Consider the following 21,447-nt stretch of genomic DNA (forward strand, 5'->3'; position numbering starts at 1 on the left):
CGCCCATCCACCAGCTCAGCTCCACCATCGGCACCTACGCCACGCTGTCGCCCACCAAGAGGCTGGTGCACCCCTCCGAGCAGTACGGCAAGCACTCGCAGGAGCTCTATGCCACCGCCACCCTGCAGAGACCCGGCAGCCTCGCAGGTGAGTCCCCGGCTCCCGGGAGCGCGCTTGCATCCAGGTCTGGGAAATTGGGGGGGGGGGGGGTTCCGGTGTAAAAGGGGAGAACAAGGTAGCTGTGTGTGTGTGTTTTTTCCCACCACTCCCCAAATGCTGCTTTAAGTGGTTGCCGCTGGCACTAGTGTGTCCTCCTTAAATCTCAGGCGTCTGAATAGCAAATAGGGGACCCGTGAATACTTGGAGGTTACCTGCTCCTGATTTCAGCGGGACTCGCTGCTAAGTAAGTGTGTTTGGGGACTGCAGCCTTCGACACCGATTATACCTGGCCATTCCTTCGGTTTTCGCTCCCCTACCTACTTGTCTGATTGCTCTAAATGAGGGAAGTTGGTCCTGCTGTGAGCCCATCTAAATACAGCACAGTGCATCTTAATTGCTGATTATTAAATTCACTATCATTGATTTACTGGAACTTTTCGTGGATAGTTCTGCATTTTTCCGACATTGGACATAAAACAACTTTAAAGCTACTTTAAGAAAAAAGTTTTAAATGTAAGGACTGCCTAAATTCATTTAATGGATACACTTGTCTCTTCCTTTCAGCTGAGATGAAGATGTGTTGCTGTCTGCATACTTTCCCCTAACATAAAATTTGGAATGTTCTGATTAGTATCAATTATGTCAGTGTTTCCTGCCCTTAGTCAGGAAACGTTTGTTTTTGCTTGTTTGTTTTTAAAAATGTTATCCTGGGTCTTCCTAATCTGATAACTAAGCTGTGTACTTTTTCAGTGGGATTTTTTTGTTCTTATAAAAAGCATTGGAGGTATATTGCTATAGCAACAACTGTCATGCTCATGTGTTCTCTAATCTACATAGCTGGATCTGAAAATAAAGAAAAGTCAGATGGCAGCAAAATTTTGTTAATATCAGAAATATATTCTGGTGGCTTCCCTTTGCGGGGGGGGGGGGGGGAGGAAGACCCACCTATGAAATGATAACTGTTATTCTATCATTGTTGTATGTTGCCAGAGAGAGCTTATTAGGTGAAGTTAAGTAACACATTGATCATGCATTATTGTAAATCGTGTTCCCTATATGTAACTTGCTAGACTGCTCCTCCAAGATTACTGGGCAAAGAGATGTTTGTAGAATAAGCACTATTAATCATTGAGGTTTTGTGTCCTATGCACACTTCCTTGGGAATATTTCCTGTTCATTGGAATATAAGAAGCTGTCTTTTACCAAGTCAGACATCGGCACTGTCTGTACTGACTGCAAGGGCTTCAGATATTTTCAGCATGCAAACAGAGGCTCTGCCACCGATCTATGGTCCTTGCCCAACTCAGTGAGACTTGTGTCTGAGGGACATGTATTTGCCAGTGAGTGCAGCCGTAACCACCATGGCCAAGTATTTGCCGTGGCTCCAAGATGAGCAAAGGGCTTGTTTCTCCAACATGCTGCTATTTCCACTTTCCACAGAGATCCCTAGAAGGTTGGAAGCATTGCAAGTGAATTCTCAGTTCGCATGCTATACTGCTTGCATAGGAAGATAGGAAGCTTCCTTTCACAAAGTCAGACCATTGGACAATCTAGGTCAGCATTGTCTTCACGAGGAATGGGAAACCTTAGGCTCAGGGGCAAAATGTGGCGCTCTGGGCCAGTCTGTCTGTCCCTCAGACTCTCGCCATGTCACACTTTCTCCCCAGGCTATATCTTTCACTGGTCCTTCTCCACAAGGTCTTTTGTGTCCTCCTATCCCTCTTGCTTGCCAGGATAGAAGGATGTGCACAGAAGCCTCTGACTCTTGTGTGGCTAGAATGTAGTCTGCTTTTCTCCACCTTTTTTTGTTCTTCTGGCCACAACCCCTTTAACTCTTGGCCTTGCCCACAGAACCAGCAGGTTCCCATGAGGCTGAAGAAAGCCTCCCATCCTTGGTCTACACCAGAAGTTGGGAACCTTTGGCCCACCAGACCAGTTTGGTCAAGCCACACACACCTGCCTTGCATCTGACACCATATATGACATCTGTTGTGAGGCAGATAAAGTTGCGCGGGGGGGGGGGTGAGAGACATTCCTGGGCACTGCCAACCATTGGTGTCTTCAAAGCCCTCCAACAAGACCTTTTGAAACTCCAGCTATCAGCTTATTGTTGTGCTCTCAGAGTGCAGCACCAGGCCATCTGCAGATACTGATAACCAGCTGATTTTCAGTGCTTGAAGGGAGCTTGCAGAGACACAGATCAGCTGGTTGTTGGTGCTGTGCTCTGTATCCATGCCAGTCAGCTGGGGACTTCCTAGTGCTAGAGGCTGGAAGAAGAAGCTTGGGTACAAAATGCAGGAGGAGGCTCTTGGGACCAAAACCACTTTCTTGCAGAGAGAAAAATGTTCCATTCACCCCTCTGCAGAGAATTCAAAGGGGCTCCTTGTAACTGACAATCAATTGATTGACAATTATGGAGAAGTATTTTGAAGGTACACTTCCAGCTCTAGTCAGCTGACTGATGCTGAAAGGGCATCTTAAAACGAGGTTGCTGTAGGGACACCAACCTGGTGCCCAAAGTCTTTCCTTGGCACCCCCAGACAGGTGCCCCAGACTCCCAGCTTTCATTAACAAGCCTCTAGTCCTTTTAGAAGGAAAGTTATGAGTCAAAATGTGCAGGTACCTTCCAAAAGAGTTTTGTGAAATGAATGTGAATGTGGTGTGGTCACTGTGTGTGTTTTTACTGGTACTTAGGAATGTTCCCTGTTGCTATTAGACAGTAACCGTTTGAGGGCTTATCTTTATGTATGTTTGTAAAACCAGTCTTATGTGATCTCTACAATCAGAACATAGCTATCTTCCTATGGTAAGCATAGAGATATTAGGGGTGGCCGTTTTTCTAATTTTGTGCTACGTCATGCTTCCAATGACACCATTTTGTGTTACGCCACTGCTCACCCCCCATCACAGCCATTTTGTGACTGACACCCCACCACACTCTCAGAATTCAAAATGTGCCAGTGAGTCCAAAATGGTTTGTGACCATCCTTTTTGTCATTGGTTACTGATTTATCCGTTAGGGTAGCCTCTTTTGAACAGGCAGGTTACCTGGCATCATTATATCAGAAAATTGGCAGGTGTCAACCCTATGGGGGTTGTGAGGAGGTAACCAGCCAGTCGGATCCAGTTACCCACCTCTAATCTACGCTGATTGGCAATGGCTCTCCGGGATTTCACATGGGGAACATTTCCAAACCTACCTGTAGTTCCTGTGGATTAAACCTCACACCGTCTGCGTGCAAATCAGATGCTCTATCACTGAGCTGTGGTCTGTAAATTTAGTGGACCTTTTCAGTTCCTTTATACTTCAGTAGACACATTCTACTAGTCAGTGAACCTTTTCTGTTTTGTATTTACGATTTCTCTGTGATCCTTTTTGTCTGGATTTGCTTCCTGATAAATGTGGCCTGCCAGCATGTGACAGGATAGCCTCAGCCAATTAAACAGGAGACCTGGGGCTGTAATTGCAACCCATCGTGCCTGGCCTCTTTCAGACACAGAGTCTTCCTTTGCCTCATTCTTATGCTCCACTGTATCTTCCCTTCTTCTTCTTCTTCTTCTTCTTCTTCTTCTTCTTCTTCTTCTTCTTCTCCTCCTCCTCCTCCTCCTCCTCCTCCTCCTCCTCTCCTCCTCCCTCTCCTCCTCCTCCTCCTCCTCCTCTACTTCCCAGCTTCAAAAGACTTTAACACTTTGTTTCCTAGGGTGACATGCTTCTTGTGACCCCCTTTTCTTCTTTTAGGGCTGCCTCCTATAAACATAACATGAACCCATCCCATGCAAAACAATCTCATGAGTCATGAAAGAAAAGTTTCTATTTTACTTCACTTTTTCTTCATTTCTGAAATGATACATTGGCCTACTTTGGCACTTTCCTACCATTTCCTTCTCTCTGCCCCCCTCCTTTCATATTTTTGTTTACTATAATGTCTGTCCTGAAGTGTACTCTCCATTTTGTAATATTTAGTTGGTCCTAGTAAGGTTATTATTCAGTTAATGCTTTGATTTTTTTATAGACCAGTGCAGCTGCAAACATTTTTCCAAAGTCTGTATCTCATGCAAGTTCATGCTCAGTAGGCAAATAGCTAGGTGGCATAACTGTTCTTGCCCCATAGAGAATGCCTGCAGTTTTTGATGAGTGTTAACTTGCTGAAACTTCTTTCAACTTCTGCAACACACCCTGACACAGCACAGAAAATCCATTGGTTGTTTTGTTTTGTTTTTGTAATATTATTTAATAAATAGGTTGAAGTGGTGTTTCATACTCTTCTCTGCTTCAAAAAAAAAAAAAAAAAAGCAGACCTAGAATTTTTTCAGATGCGACATTTTATAAGGAAAATTCTTATGAACCCACCTGGGATAGTTGTAAAGCGGATGTTTCTAGACGTGGCAGTATGGTGACAATTGGTGTGTGTGTTTGTGAACTAGACAGATACATACATTTTGGGACTGTAAATCCTACCAGCAACACTGCCTCCCATTGTCCCTGGTATCATTATGGTGTTTTGTCCCTCCTTCCTTTATATGTGTGCACAAGGAACTCTGGAACTGGTAGCATTTGTGAGAGCATGCCATATAGAGAGAAGGAAAATCTCGTCATTCAAGCTACACATTTTAGTTTGTCCACATGACCAACCCTCTAGTCGAGGGTTGTAACATAATAGGTGTGTTGTTTGGTTGTAACACAATAGGTATGTGGATACAGGAAAACAAATACCCTCGGGCATGATCTACAATTTAGCTGCTTTGTAATGGGGTTGCCTCCAGACTTTCCTAGTTCCTTGGGCTAGTTCCTTGGGCCCTGGTAAAGGGTAGTTTTACATCACCTCAGGGCTTGGGCCCTGCAGTCAAATGGAGCCAGGAACTTTTTATTCATACCGTGGTACAAAATCTCTCTTAGTGCAGGAGTGAGGAACCCTTTTCAGCCAGAGGACTGCATGCTATCATTAGGGCATATTGAATTTTTCAACTTTCAAATTCCCAAAATGTGGGGTGCTAAAAAGTTGTAACATGACTTGGGAATTCAAAAGATATTTTGGTTAAGTTCATATAATTTAGTTTTGCTTTGTAAGTAAAATTTTTGTGCAATTGCATAGAAATCGTTAAAAACAATTGCCAAATACTTGCAGTTACGCCGTAATGTTATTTGTTTTTATTATATAGCATTATCTTGACATTTTCAGAAGGTAAAATTAAAATTATTTGGTTTTCCGCAAGCAGCATACGTGCTTCTTCATCAAATGTAGACTTGAATGTTGTCCAGTCACAAAAATAATAGATCTGAATTCCTTACACCCCAAAATGTCTTTTAAAGACCCCCCCCCATGAAGTAATTTGCAAAAAATAAGTTTCACCCCTTGAAATGACATATCCTATGCCAATATGGGTATATGGGTATATACCCATATACCAATATGGGTATATGGGTATGGGGACACGGGGTGGCGCTGTGAGTAAAAGCCTCAGCGCCTAGGGCTTGCCAATCGATAGGTCGGCGGTTCGAATCCCCGTTGGCGGGGTGCGCTCCCGTTGTTCGGTCCCAGCGCCTGCCAACCTAGCAGTTCGAAAGCACCCTTAAGTGCAAGTAGATAAATAGGTACCGCTTTATAGTGGGAAGGTAAACGGCGTTTCCGTGTGCGGCTCTGGCTCGCCAGAGCAGCGATGTCACACTGGCCATGTGACCCGGAAGTGTCTCCGGACAGCGCTGGCCCCCGGCCTCTTGAGTGAGATGGGCGCACAACCCTAGAGTCTGTCAAGACTGGCCCATACGGGCAGGGGTACCTTTACCTTTTTATGCCAATATGGCCAGTCTTCCAGGGATGGGGGCAAAAGCAAAGGTGAGTGGACCTATTGCTGCATCTCTTGTGTTTGTACAGGAGGCTACACTCCACCCATGTGAAAGTCAGAAGTTTTAAACCCACCTACAAATATTGCATTTCTGTCCTCTATCCAGGAGTGCAAGAAGTATTACCATGTTTCAAGGAACATTACCATGTTTCTGGGCTGGAACGGAGTAGGGCTGGTGGGAGTTTGGGCCCAGTGAGGGGGCGGGGAATGGGGAGAAAGCAACAGACTGGATAGAGAAGGACTGGTTCCGTGTCAGTACCATGGTTTATATCATAGATCAGATCATAAATGTCCTTTCTTTTTGTTTCTACATTTTGAACCAAAGTAGACCCACAAATACGGAATGAAAGAGCTGTTCTTTTTTTGGAGTTGGGCCATTCAGATTAGTGTTTACATGCAGCTACATAGGAATTTGTGTACGTGGCACACATGCTACAACTAACTGAACGTGCTTGTGCATATCTTTGCACACAGATTCAATTTATAGCAGGGGTGGCCAACTCCCAAGAGACTGCGATCTACTCAGAGTTAAAGATCTACCCCCTTTTCAGGGGAGCTTTTTTTAGGGGAGCCAAACTTGTTGAGCTTCTTTGGGAGGAGCCAGTGAGCTACCACAGACGGCCAGTGATCTCTACCTGTTGGACGTGCCTGATTTATAGCATCTCCAGATAGAGCAGGAAAACTCTCCTGTTGGGAACCTGGATAGTTGCTGCCAGTGTACATAGACAGTGCTGAACTTATTAGTATTAGTATACCACCCTTCATCTGAAGATCCTAGGTCAATTTACAACAGAAGAAGTACAAAATGAGAATACAAAATACATAATAAAACAGAAACCAGTAGCCTCCCTCCCACAAACACATTTCAAAGCCATAGAATGTCAATCAATCAGCTGAACCCCTGGTTGAAGATAAATGTTTTCACCTGGCTCCTAAATATATGTAATGAAGGTTCCAGGTGAACCTCCCTTGGAAGAGCTAAATGGTCCAATGGAATCACCTGGTGTAAGGCAGCTTCCTGGGTTTCTTTCTACTTCTGAATGGAAACGACATTAAAAACAGGTACCGTATTTTTCTCTCTATTACACGCAGATTTTTTCTCCTAAAAAGGAAGGGGAAATGTCTGTGCGTGTTATGGAGTGAATGTGGGGGGGGGTCCCTGGAGCCGATTAGGGGAGCGCAGGAACAAAAATCAGCAAAAATCAACCGTGCGTTGTGTCGGAGAGGGAAACCTGAAAAGAGGAAGTGGTTGCTTTCCTGCATTCTGCCTCAGGGTCTTACTGCCCACCCTTCTCTGTTTCCTTGCTGTGTTTGCTCAAACGGAACAAAGAGCAGGCAAATCCCCTCCCCTCCAGGCAAGCAGAGGGGAAAGCAGAGGTCTTTCCTTCTAATTCCTCTCCGTGCTCCTCGCAGGCAGCCAGAAAACATGCAGGAGGAGAGAGAAAGCTGGCTTCGGTTTGTGGAAACTTTTGCCTTTCTTTCCTCCCTCCCGTAAAATCTCTCTCCTGCTTTCTTAGCCAGCTGCTTCTCTGCACACCGCTCTCTTGTCCCTTCTGTGTTTTTCCTTCACTCCCCACTTAAAATGTAGTTACAAAGCATGGATCCACATGGATCCTCAGGATCTTTGCATTGGGCCACCCCAAATTCACCATCAGATCACATAGCAGCCTGCCCCCCAAAAATCACACACCCACTGTTGCCTGGGGCTGCAATGGTGCAAAAACGTGGTTAAAAAGCATGGATCCACATGGATCCTCAGGATCTTTGCATTGGGCCACCCCAAATTCACCATCAGATCACATAGCAGCCTGCCCCCCAAAAATCACACACCCACTGTTGCCTGGGGCTGCAATGGTGCAAAAATGTCGTTAAAAAGCATGGATCCACATGGATCCTCAGGATCTTTGCATTGAGCTACCCCAAATTCACCATCAGATCACATGTCTGTGGCCACAGCACGAAGCACAAAAATGATACATCCACTGTTTCATTCAGAATTTTTTTCCTTGTTTTCCTCCTTTAAAAACGATGGTCAGGTGCGTGTTATAGAGCGAAAAATACGGTAATTTTGAGGGCCCAGTGGAGGTGGGGGGGAGCTGTACTACATTGACACATGCAATTTAGCAATGCAGTCAACTGCTTTGAGTGTTATAAATAAATAGTTTCCATAGAGATCCCCATTTACTTTAAAAGGAAGAGAAAGGAATAGAAGCCGAATCACCGAGATCCTGTTTGTGGCGCTTATATGATGGAGTAATGATTTCATAATTGGATTTTGCACCTGTATAATATGAACATATGTTTTTCTTGGAGAGAGGTTTTTGCTAATTCAGCTATTCAGCCAAGACATGGGAGGGGGGTGCAGTTCAGCATTTTCTTGTAATGACTTGGTTGTTGTTTTTTATACAAGCAAGAAGTGTCTCAATCCATTTTTGGCCATTGTTCCTAAAGGAGACGGAGGTTGCTCTTGGAACGGGAAGGTCTGCATGGCACTTGACTCAAGTAGGCAGCTTAATAGAGTATTGCTGTTTCTCCTATTATTTCCATCCGCTGCAGAATGGTTGGCTGCTGATGGAGTTTGATGGAAGCTGGTCTATGCACACTAATGGACTTCTTTTATTGCAATTAATAGAAAATCTAGCTTTTGTGATCATGTGTTTGGGAATGTCCGATGCAAAATTGGGTGTGATAAGGCTTAATATAAATTAGAGCCCAATAGGAAATAAGAAAAAAAATGTTATTTTTTTAAAGCTGTTGTAATTTATTGAGTGGGACGCGGGTGGCGCTGTGGGTTAAACCACAGAGCTAAGGACTTGCCGATCAGAAGGTCGGCGGTTCGAATCCCCGCGACGGGGTGAGCTCCCCTTGCTGGGTCCCTGCTCCTGCCAACCTAGCAGTTCGAAAGCACATCAAAGTGCAAGTAGATAAATAGGTACTGCTTCGGCGGGAAGGTAAACGGCATTTCTGTGCGCTGCTCTGGTTCACCAGAAGCGGCTTAGTCATACTGGCCACATGACCCGGAAACTGTACACCGGCTCCCTCGGCCAATAAAGCGAGATGAGCGCCACAACCCCAGAGTCCACCATGACTGGACCTAATGGTCAGGGGTCCCTTTACCTTTACCTTAATTTATTGAGTAATTATTTATTGTTTCAAAGAAATGTTGCAATGACCAATCTCTTCCCAAAAGTCCTCCAAGAACTGAGGTGAATCCTTCGCATTCTGAAAGGGATAACATCCGAGATCTCCTTCTGGCTCTTTCATGCGAATGGCTTATATTGGCTGGCAGGCAGAGGCGTACCTAGGCTCTCTTGTGCCCTTGGCAAGGAGATGTATTGGCATTTCTGAAGCCGGGAGAGATTTAAAAAGTTTGCTTTCCTTCACTCGCTGCTTTCTCTTCTGCCTCCTTCCTCCCTTCCCTTTTCCTACTGCAACTCTTGCCTGATCTCTTTGTCTTTCTTTCCTCCAAGATTGTAGCCTTAAAGATTGCAACAGATTTTTTTTTTTGTATAGACCATTCTGAACCTTACCTCTCCTGCTCTGCCAAGTATTAACCCATTTTCTTAACTATAAATGCCTTAGAACCTATTTACGTTTGTTTGTTTATAAGATTTCTTATCTGCCCTTACCATAGGGTCCCATGGTGGGTTTAAGCCGGGGTGCCCAAACTTTTTTCAAAGATTTGATGAAGTGAACATGCGTGGAGGTCCAACCAAAGTTGTTGAGCTTTTTTTAGAATTTGACCCCAATAAAGGATTAGGCCCCCAAAACGGACTTTGGACATGCTAAAACAAGTAGAGGAAACCATTCCAGATGGAGCAGAGCAGTATAAATTCTGCAAAAGAGGCATTGCCCACAGAACAAAGTACATTGATTGGTAATATGACTACTCTCCATGCATGGATTTCTCATGCTGGTGGAGTGCAGTTCAGTTGACTCACCTTGAACATGGGGCTGTGACCATGGCCCTGCAATAAACTATTTGAAGTCATTCCTTTCCAGACTAATCATGAGCACTAAGATTTTTGTCCTCCCGAATGGGGAGGAAAGGAGAAGGTGACAGCAAACACAAGAAAGCTATTTTCTGAGAAAGGAGAAAATAAATGGGCTTCTTTGTTGTTTGTTTGGCTTCTTTGGGTTGTTGTTTTTTTGTCAAAGGTGGTTTTCTGCTTCATGTATACACGTTAGAAATTCAGGTCTTGTCTGTTCATGATAGATTATGACATCTCAAGAGAGGGAAACTGAACAAGCCTTTGTTTTTCGTTTCTTAGCACTTCTTTAACTCCACTGACTAATGAACTCTTGAATCAAAGGATGCCTTTGTTAAATATAAAACACTGCCAGATCTCTTCAATTAAACCCTTTGGAATCATGGTACCCAGACCTTGAACGGGGGGGGGGGGCAGGGGGAGGTGCAATGAAAGAAATGTTAAACTGCCTTTAACAAACAGAAACAGGGTTTTTCACAGTTCACCTTTAAAAAAAAAAGCCTGGTAGTGTTGCTTTTAATTCAAAGAATTAGATCTCTGTTCCTTGTTCCCTGTTTTCAGTAACAAAGCTAAGCATTACTACTACCCCTGAGGATTTTTAACACTAATGAGAAAGTAGTAGCCACTTATTCTGGACATATCCTTTTGGTTTGCGTAAGTGGTATGTGAGGGTACTTTAAATTGACTTTAAATTACAGTTTTCTGATCCAGACATAAAGGGAAATTAGTTAAAGAAACTTTAATTTCATAGGAACCATATGAGGTAGATTTTGTTTGAGACATTGACTGTTTGAACATCACATCAAACTATGGTTTAGCAAGGCATGAAAGAGCCTAGCTTTCTCCTGGGCTCACAGCTGCCCCTCCCCAGAAGATGAGGAGCTTGGAAGGCTTTTCGTCTCTTTCTGGTTAACGATCATGTTGTCCAGCAAGGGTGCCAACTTGAATAAAATGTATTGGGGGGGGGGGCTCAGATAAGCACCACTTGCATAATCGATCACAAGACGTGGCACACACACACACACACCCCATTTGAATGACAATGGCGATCAACTTTTGGGTCCCCCTGGCCCCTTCAAATATTTTATTGGGGCATCCGAAGGGACCTCAGCCCCTAGGGGTTGGCTCATATGTTGTCGAGTCTAGCAAACTGTGTCTACTACAACTGTACTTAGTTTTAAACAAGCTCACTTCAAACTGCGGTTTCTAAAACACTGGCTTGTTTAGCTAACCACAGGCAATTTAACCATAGTTCTGTGTTTGGACAACACAGGAAGCTGTAAGTAACTAAAAGAGTAAATTTCTGAACCCCTCCTCTTGGCTGTGTAGGTGGAGGAGTGGGTAAGTGGGAGTTTGGGAGGAGTCCAGGTTCATTCACATCTTGCTTCGGCCATAGTTTAGCGATGTTCAAACACAGCCATAGCGATGATTAGGAACATGCAGTCAGTTTCATGTCTGTGCAGGGATATGAACCCCAGTCTAATCAGCACATGTCCATTGTGCCTTGCTGACTCTCACAACAGCTCTTCGTTATTTCATTTATCCTTCTGCCGTCCCATGATCTCCAGTATTGCCTTCTTTTCTTGCCTCGCCAAACTCTTCTCTTCATCGGAGTCCATTTCCCAAAAGGGAATATTACAGATTTGTTCTTAGATCTCCTTGTTCTATTAGCTGCAATTGATGCTGATCTCAAACTTTTGTCAGCTATAGATTTCAAAATATACCTTTTGAAACTCTTTCTGTAAACATGAGGCCAGAAAACATTTTTTAACCTGAACATTTGCATAACTGTGATATTTCTTGCAATAAACAGTTTAAGTGATCTGGACTGAAGCTAGCTTTTAAGGTGTTTAATATTCCTGGGTTATACTTTTTGTGTTCAGACTGCTGCAGTTTAGGCAAAAATTAGTATACACATTGTCTTTAAAGTACGCATTATCCTAATTTTACTTTTATGTAATTGACCCCTTTATTCTCTTAACTATTCCCATATAATGGGACGCGGGTGGCGCTGTGGGTAAAAGCCTCAGCGCCTAGGGCTTGCTGATCGAAAGGTCGGCGGTTCGAATCCCCGCAGCGGGGTGCGCTCCCGTTGTTCGGTCCCAGCGCCTGCCAACCTAGCAGTTCGAAAGCACCCCCGGGTGCAAGTAGATAAATAGGGACCGCTTACTAGCGGGAAGGTAAACGGCATTTCCGTGTGCGGCTCTGGCTCGCCAGAGCAGCGATGTCACGCTGGCCATGTGACCCGGAAGTGTCTCCAGACAGCGCTGGCCCCCGGCCTCTTGAGTGAGATGGGTGCACAACCCTAGAGTCTGTCAAGACTGGCCCGTACGGGCAGGGGTACCTTTACCTTTACTTTATTCCCATATTGATGATCCTTTCCACAAGTTTGTGAATATGGTGTATTTTAAAGGACAGGTGAAGTGGATTTGATGTTTTAAACTGCTGCATCAGATGCCTGGCTTTGTGCCTCTCGGTCAGGATCCAAAGAGCTACTTGTGCCATGGACTAATAATAATAACAAAAGTAACAACGATAATAATTTTATTATTCCCACCCATGCCTAACTTGACCAGGTTGCCCCAGCCAATCTGGGTGGCTTCCAACATATATAAAATCATAAAAAAAACATTCCACATTTAAAAACTTCCCTATACAGGGCTTCCTGCAGATGTCTTCTGAAGGTTGCTCATCTCCTTGACATCTGATGGAAGAGCATTCCGCAGGGTGGGCACCACTACTGAGATGGCCCTCTGCCTGTTTCCCTGTAGCTTCACTTCTCAGAAGGCCCTCAGAGCTGGATCTCAGTGTCCAAGCTGAACGATAGGGACGGAGATGCTCCTTCATATTTACAGGGCTGAAGCCATTTAGGGCTTCAAAGCATTGGTGCTGACTTTTAAATTGTGCCTGGAGATAGTAGTAGTAGTAGTAGTAGTTTGGATTTGATATCCCGCTTTATCACTACCCTAAGGAGTCTCAAAGCGGCTAACATTCTCCTTTCCCTTCTTCCCCCACAACAAACACTCTGTGAGGTGAGTGGGGCTGAGAGACTTCAAAGAAATGTGACTGGCCCAAGGTCACCCAGCAGCTGCATGTGGAGGAGCGGGGAATCAAACCCGGTTCACCAGATTCCGAGTCCACTGCTCTTAACCACTACACCACACTGGTTCTGGGAGCCAATATAGGTCTTTTAGGATCAGTGTTATGTGGTCCCGGTAGCCACTCCCAGTCACCAGTCTAGCTGCCGCATTCTGGCAGCCCCACGTAGAGCACATTGTAGTAGTCCAGGCAGGAGATAACCAGGGCATGTAACCAGGGCAAGACAGTGCACAGGCAGGTAGGATCTCAGCCGGCATACCAGACTTGTGTTTACATGAAAATATTTTCCCTCCCTTGCCCCCTCCCCAAAATACAAACTGTATTATACAATGATCTTCCATTTCAGACATCTTTTGTCATCCAGCTTGAGGGGTCCTGTTTTAAAGGAGCACAAGTTTAAAGAACTATTTGTGGATGTTAAGTTGTGGGTGAACATATCAGGCGACACAGCGATTCTTCAAACAGCTCTTGTTTATTCACAGGCCAGGACAGAACTGAACTGAAGGGTTCAGTCAGCCTGCTTATATAGAGCTCCAGTACAACGTAACTATAACAATTTTCTAAAACTGTCCAATCACTGAATGTCACTTTCGATCCCTTATTTGCATAATTATCTACAGTATCCCCCTGCTGGCGCAGGGTGAGAACTTCAGTACATAACAGTGGAACTATTTGAGCAGGTTTCTGGATTCCTGCTTTTGTTTATAGGAATGTATACTAGCTGATTCTGTGATGACCACTTTCTGGTGGCATTTTCCTTGGGCTGTGTAAACATAATCTTACCTACTTTAAAGTCAGTCTCATCAATGGGGTTTGCTTTTCAGTAAACACGTTTATGATGTTTTCCAACAATAATAAGGAAAATGCATTCTTTATGTTCTTTGGGGGTTTTTTAGTGATAGATTATGTCTGTGGTTCAGTTTGGAGCTGTCTTAGAATTTTATGAGCTTCGTTTGAGAGTGTTGAAGGGAAGACTTTTTCCCCAATAGTTCTTTACTGCCTTGGAAAGTTGGTGTGAGCATGCTGATGGTGTCACAAGCATGTGCCTTGTTGTATTTTCTCCTGGGACTTGAAGTTCTCACTGCACTGGTGGTGATCTGCCTTTCCTCCCCAAACAAACACTGTTGAAATTGAGAGAATACTTTAGGTGGGGATGGGAAACAGTAGCTACATAAAATGTTTGCAGGCACTAGTTGAGAAAATTATCTCAAGGAGAGAGAAGATACTCCTCCAACAGAAGGCTGCTTGGTTGAGTGGTCTGATCATGTGGCTCACAATAAGAGTTTAATAAGTGATTAGCTTGAAAGAACTCAGATGTGCACAATGTTCTGCTTGCTTGCTTGCTTGCTTCCCATAACTCTGCAGGACTAGATGGGCTACTAGTCTGATTCCACAAGGTCTTCTAATGTTGATTCATTCATTCATTTTACAGTGGTACAGACGCTTCAGGTTACAGACTCCGGTAACCCAGAAATAGTACCTTGGGTTAAGAACTTTGCTTCGGGATGAGAACAGAAATCGTGCAGCGGTGGCGCGGCAGCAGTGGGAGGCCCCATTAGCTAAAGTGGTGCTTCAGGTTAAGAACAGTTTCAGGTTAAGAACGGACCTCCGGAACGAATTAAGTACTTAACCTGAGGTACCACTGTATTTGTATGCCGCTTTCCCCCACACAAAAATGCTTAAAGCAAGCTTGCAACAATTTCAATAATAACACAGCAAAACAAAAATACAACAACATACCAAAAAAAAAAAAATCCCCACATTCCAATACAGTGGTACCTCAGGTTACATACACTTCAGGTTACATACGCTTCAGATTACAGACTCCGCTAACCCAGAAATAATACCTCGGGTTAAGAACTTTGCTTCAGGATGAGAACAGAAATCGTGCAGCAGTGGCCCGGCAGCAGCGGGAGGCCCCATTAGCTAAAGTGGTGCTTCAGGTTAAGAACAGTTTCTGGTTAAGAACAGACCTCCGGAACGAATTAAGTTCTTAACCCGAGGTACCACTGTACTATGAATATAACAAGATTACTTAAACAGCATGCAGCATTCCAGCAGCAAAAATAACAAGGGAGATTCACAGTTTTACCTAAGTCCTAGAAACACCCCTTCCATTATGTTGCTCACATTCACCTACAGAGTGACCTAGCCAGCCTGAATGTGCATGTGCAGAATATCATTCTGCATTCCAACCTGGCCAAGAAAATCGGGGGCAAATTTTATTTGTTGATGTATCTTAGGTGGAAATATTTATAAAGGAACTTAATCAAAGAGCTCTTCAAGCAGCATGCACGATAAAATTGTATGAAATACACAGCTAAAACCCACAGAACTATTTAAAAAAACAAATACACGTAAAATAATGACCCAAAAATATAAGAAGAGCTCTGCTGGTTTGGACCCAAGGCCCATCAAGTCCGACATTCTGTTCCCACAGTGGCCAGCTAGATGCCCAAGGGAAACCTAGAGGCAGGTCCAGAGCACAGCAGCCCTCTTCCCCACCTGCCATTCCCAGCTGCTGGTATTGAGAGGCGTATTGTATACAACAGTGGTGGCATAACATAGCTATTCAGTCTGTAATACAGTACAGTGGTACCGTGGTTTGCATACGTTTTGGATTACAAACACGTCAAACCCGGAAGTGCGTGTCCCGGTTTGCAACCTTTTTTTGGACTACAACCCATTTTTTAATTATTATTACGAACAATTTTGTTTTTGAGGCCCCATTAGCAAAAGTGCTTCTTTGGTTACAACCTCTTTTGGTTTACAAACAGACCTCCGGAACGGATTATGGTTGTAAAGCAAGGTACCACTGTAGTTGAAAACAAATATCTGTTTAGTAGGTTTACAGCAAGTATCTAAAACAATATAGGGAGGTTAGGCCTGCCTAACAGAGGATTTCTAATGCAACCAATCATTATGAGCCGGGCAAGGAATTACCAAATTTGTTGACATCTTTGATTACAATTATCCAATAACATCACTGAATTTCTGTAGTGATAATGATGATTTTTGGGTGATGTGCCTCTTTCTCAGTTTCCATGGTGTTTAGGGTGTGTGTGTGCTATTTCAAAATTCTGATCAGAGCTTATTTCATAATTAATGTACTTGATGGCAGATAATGATGTGCCAAAGTGTAAAGAGAATTCTCTCTCTCTCTCTCATCTTACCTGTACCATATTCTCATATACAGCTCACATGGTTCAGTCTTACTCAAAAACTATTTGTTAATGGGTGTTATCAGAGTTAGTACATGCCATCTTGCTATGTTTTATCATGTGTATTTATTAACAGAGCTTTTTGTGTGTAAGGCTGAAATTATTTATTTGCAAATCATTTCAGCGTTATACAGTAAAATTGTTTTTATGTCGCCTTCTGACCTTAAGAAAGCTAACATATTTTAAATATACATCTGAATACAGTAAAAGCTAGAAGCAATTAAAATTCTTGCGACAGTCTCTCAAATGGCATTGACTGAGAAGGGTTAATAGTTATAAAAAATAATAATAATTAGAAGCCTGGCAGAATAAAAATATATTGGGGTGTATCAAAGGTGGGATTAGCTGAATTTCCAGTGGCAATCCTCATGCAGCCCCCTGATACCCTGTTCTTTTACAAATTTGGCTCACCCCCTATTTTCTATTAATTGTAATTGCGCACTGTCATACTAAAGCTGTACCTCTTGCATTTCATAAATATTGTAAGCCAACTTCTTTTGTTTTTAGACCTGTCTACTGAGTAGTAAATACATGAAATAAGCAAAACCTTTAGAATACAGGACTAGAGAGAGCAGCTAACACAGATAACAAGTAAGCCTTTGTTTTTGACGCCAACTGTTAGATCAAACCTATACATGTTTTGTGAAGTGGGGAGGGAGGGGGAGAAATAATGCCAGGTTTTTCTGCTGGAAGATTAAAAACGCTTGTGTTATACTCCTGCTCTCTAGTCATAAGCGCAACAGTTCTCCTTCACTCCGTACTTGCGGAACGAAGTGAACTCCCTATAGGGCTGGCCCCTTTCCAGACCTGGCAGACTCGTTTGAACACCTGCAAAATAGGAGACATGTCAGTACGTACTGGATTCCCCACACCCCACCCAGAGCACCATGTCTGTCTTTTTTGCTGGGGAAAGTACAGCTGTTGAAATTATGCCGCTCATACAGCTGTGAAAAGAACAGGATCCCTGCTGATAGCAGCCCTTACCACCAAGCTGGCATCGACACCAGTGGAAGATGGCATATAACTCCCATAATGCACTTTTTTTTTTTTTAGGGACGCGGGTGGCGCTGTGGTCTAAACCACTGAGCCCAGGGCTTGCTGATCGAAAGGTCGGCGGTTCGAACCCCGCAACGGGGTGAGCTCCCATTGTTCGGTCCCAGCTCCTGCCAACCTAGCAGTTCGAAAGCACACCAGTGCAAGTAGATAAATAGGCAGCACTCCGGCGGGAAGGTAAACGGCGTTTCCGTGCACTGCTCTGGTATCGCCAGAAGCAGCTTAGTCATGCTGGCCACATGACCCAGAAAAAACTCTGCGGACAAACGCCGGCTCCCTCGGCCAGTAAAGCAAGATGAGTGCCGCAACCCCAGAGTCGTTTGCGACTGAACTTAACTGTCAGGGGTCCTTTTACCAGCTCAGTCAATAGTTCTGAAATTATTTTATCAGTATTGTAGTGGACAAGACTGGGAAGGAGGCAGCACAGTCATTTCTCCTTCCAGACAGACATAACTGTGGTAGATTGCTATATAGCCTTTGTGGAAGCTGAACCATGTGTGGGTAGCAGTTCTCTTGGGACTCTTGCCTTAGTACAGTTGTTGAGCTCATATGAACCATCACCAGGTAATAGAGAGAGTCATTTAGATCCCAGTCTCCTCTATACCGCTGATGGATTACTTTAATTAAAGTTAGAATTTGCTTTCTCAGTGTGAAGATGGAGATTTGAAAAAGCAAATATGTGATGGCTTTATTTTGATGAGAGGTAAAGTTCTGCTTTTAGCTAAGGAGCAGAATATAATCAGATTTGTGGGTGACGCACAGATGGGGAAAATTGGCTCAGAAATTAAAAGACAAAAATAGTTCGGTTGAGCTATGTTCTAGGCAAATCTTGGGAGTTTTTAGGAATCTTACTCATGAGGTTAGTTCCAAAGGTGCTTCCCTGCTTACAGAAAATTCTTCTTCCATTCTCATGCTACAGCAGAAGTTGCAGCAAAGCACTGATTGAGTCTGGCTGCCTTGAGCAATTTTTTAGTGCCCCTCCCAAGGCCAGTGTGATAGTGCCAGGTGGCACTGTGCCCTCTCTGCTCTTCAGATGATGGATGCAGTTTTCTTCTACATTGTGGTGCTGTGCTGGGTGGAGAGGTTATTTAGCTTTACATTTCTCCTGGATTAAACCCAGATCCTAGATGCCAAGGTTTCAGTGGTGGCCAAGAGTGTGTTTGTATGTTTAAAACTCGTTCCTAAAGATGTCTGATCAGACCATGGTAACACATGCCTTAGTTATAACATGTGTGCATTACTGTAACATGCTCCTCATGGGGCTACCTTTGGAACAGTGTTTGAAACTCCCATTGGTTTAGGCGCATTTTGTGACATGGAATTTCATTCGGACAAGCAGTTTCTGAGCTCTGGGCACAATGCCGCGCCTAAGATTTCAGATTAAAACTGCAGAGTGGAAGGAAAGGAGGACCTTTCTCTGCCTCCTCACTTCTATCTACTCTCTGAAGACTGGAGAAGAGACCCTCTTAAGAATATTAGGGGGATGGGCAGGGGAAGGACTAGATCATGTGAAAAATGGACATAATATTTTGGCTGCAGTTCATTCATTTTCAGCTTTGTATTCTTGTTATTAAAAAAAGTGTGCCTAGATATTCTCTTGTTGGGCCCATAACCTAGGTTTAAGGTGCCATTTAGCTCCTAGCTTTCATATCTCAGTTTCTAACACTGCTTTGGAGAAGTGTTTGGAAACTTCAGCAGGTCCAAGATGCTGTGGCCAGATTGCTGACCAGCTCCAGTCAAGCAGGGGCAAAAGAAACTCGACCAGCTACCAGTCCGTTTTGGGGCACAGTTGAAAGTGACTTACACAGCCCTATGCTTGGGTCCAGGGTATATGAAAGATAACATCTCCGTATATGAACCTGCTTGGGCTTTAAGATCTTCTGGGGCGGCCTTTCTATCAGTCCTGCCAACTTCACAGGCATGTTTGATGAGGACATGAGAGACCTTATCAGTGGCTGCTCCCATGTTGTGGAGCTCCTTTCTGTCGGAGCCCAGGCTAGCTTTCATTTTTCCAGCAGTCAAATACTTTTTTGTTTAGACATCCTTCTGGCCACTACCCGTCCCATAACACCCTTTATAAAAACTGTTGACAGCAAAGCATCATCTTAAGAGGAACTCCTCCTTTCCTTCAAACACAAAGGAATGCTTCTTTGTGCACTGTAGAAGTCATATTCTAAAATGGATGGGGAACCTCTAGTTCCCAATAGTCCCAGCCAGCATCGCCAGGAGTGAGGAATGATGGGAGTTACAGTTCACCAACATCTGAAGGAGCACAGGTTCCTCGCCCCAATCTACATGCAAAGTATTCTTCAGAACTATTTTGCTTACAAATTCAGTTGGCTGAAACTAATATGATTAACTGACTTGAGAGTCCTTTAATTTGATGAGAGTCTTACTTCCAATCCCATAGTTTCAGTGTGAGAACTAAACACTACCTTAAATTGTTTCTCTGAAATCAATGAGGATTGAAATGGTAGCAGGACCATGCCTTACAGGTAATGTGATATTTTACAGAACTTGTGGATTTTGTTTTCCCATATTTTGGCTGGATGCACTCCTTTGCCCTGAAATACAAGAAGACTGCTAATTGACTTGCAGAATCACAACCATTATGTTTTAAATGAGCCACACAAGCTTCTGTTCCAACTATTAACCAGCATTAGCATGATTATGGAAATAATTAGTAGATCTCTGAAGAAAATGTTGTTTTCTTTTGGCCTGAACGTGGCCTTGAAAGTTAATGAAGCTTTCCCTAGAAAGTAGCAAAAGTGTAGGTTGCAGTTTTAGTAAAACACAGAAATCCAAAATGTCATCGGAACGTTTGCTTTTTAGATGGCTTTATGTAATAGGAAAAGAGGGACGCGGGTGGCGCTGTGAGTAAAAGCCTCAGCGCCTAGGGCTTGCCGATTGAAAGGTTGGCAGTTCGAATCCCCACGGCGGGGTGCGCTCCCGTTGTTCGGTCCCAGCGCCTGCCAACCTAGCAGTTCGAAAGCACCCCCGGGTGCAAGTAGATAAATAGGGACCGCTTACTAGCGGGAAGGTAAACGGCGTTTCCGTGTGCAGCTCTGGCTCGCCAGAGCAGCAATGTCACGCTGGCCACGTGACCCGGAAGTGTCTCCGGACAGCGCTGGCCCCCGGCCTCTTGAGTGAGATGGGTGCACAACCCTAGAGTCTGTCAAGACTGGCCCGTACGGGCAGGGGTACCTTTACCTTTACCTTATGTAATAGGAAACGTAATTTGTATTGCCTCAAAAATTACTTCTGTGTTAAATTACACTTACCTGATTTTTGTATTCGGATTCTTGACTGCATGTAAATTGAAGGTGATTAGTTTAAAGTTCCCCTAAAAAAAACATTTTGAATTTATAATAGGTAATGAGTCAAAGCATTCCTGGAAAAGAAGCTGCACAAAAACTTGTGCATCCTCCTCCTCATAGATTTTATTTGTATTTAGTCATTAGACCAATCACAAAAGTTTTCTCTATATTTTTAGCACAACAAATGGCAGTCCGTGGAAAACCCAAGTGCCATTTTGTCTGATTTAGTGGAAAACAGTGAAGCAAATTGAGTTGTGGACAAGGCCTAACTCAATCCCCCCCCCCCCCGACGAACAGCTCAGTGTCAAACTGCAACACTTGGTTTCCCACATACATCCCTCCTCACAAGAGCTGCCTCTCTTTTCTCCATACCACTAATGACTCTTCTTCCTTCTGTTGTGACCATTTCCTTTTCATTCAGAAAGGGGCAGGAAAAGGTCCAAAAGATGGCTGCTGAACAGTTCTGCGTAACAGGTGAAAAAAGTTGATCCTTTTGCTTATTTCTGTGGGTTTGACCAGTTCTGAGATCTGTTACAGATACGTTGGGCAAGAAGGCGAATAATTCTGGAGCTTCTACAGATGCTGTCCACTCTCCTTAAATAGAAGAATGGGTTTCTGGACACTTTAGTCAACATGATGCCCAATTTTTCAAAGCTTCTACTGTTGCTGGAGTTTGTAGCAAGCATGCATAGCACTTGATCTACTAATTCACTGAAGATTTCATAAACTGCCTGCTTGTTTGGGATTGGAAAAATAGGATGGGGC

General features: G+C 43.8%; 1 protein-coding gene across 10 annotated transcripts in view; it reads left to right on the forward strand.

Annotated features, from left to right (window-relative positions):
- The first annotated feature begins 6 nt into the window (after positions 1–6).
- Positions 7–21,447, forward strand: part of LOC114601005 (catenin delta-2) — a 252,358-nt gene continuing 230,917 nt past the window's right edge. For 6 of the 10 annotated variants that reach the window (XR_013394043.1, XM_077933364.1, XM_077933363.1 and 3 more), the window contains exon 1: positions 15–147. The gene's annotated coding sequence lies outside the window, so the exon portion shown is untranslated. Of the gene's footprint in view, positions 148–21,447 lie in introns of all 10 variants that reach the window. The other 4 variants (XM_077933366.1, XM_077933370.1, XM_077933368.1 and 1 more) reach the window with 1 other exon arrangement.

Source organism: Podarcis muralis, chromosome 8, assembly GCF_964188315.1.
Source record: "Podarcis muralis chromosome 8, rPodMur119.hap1.1, whole genome shotgun sequence".
NCBI lineage: Eukaryota > Metazoa > Chordata > Lepidosauria > Squamata > Lacertidae > Podarcis > Podarcis muralis.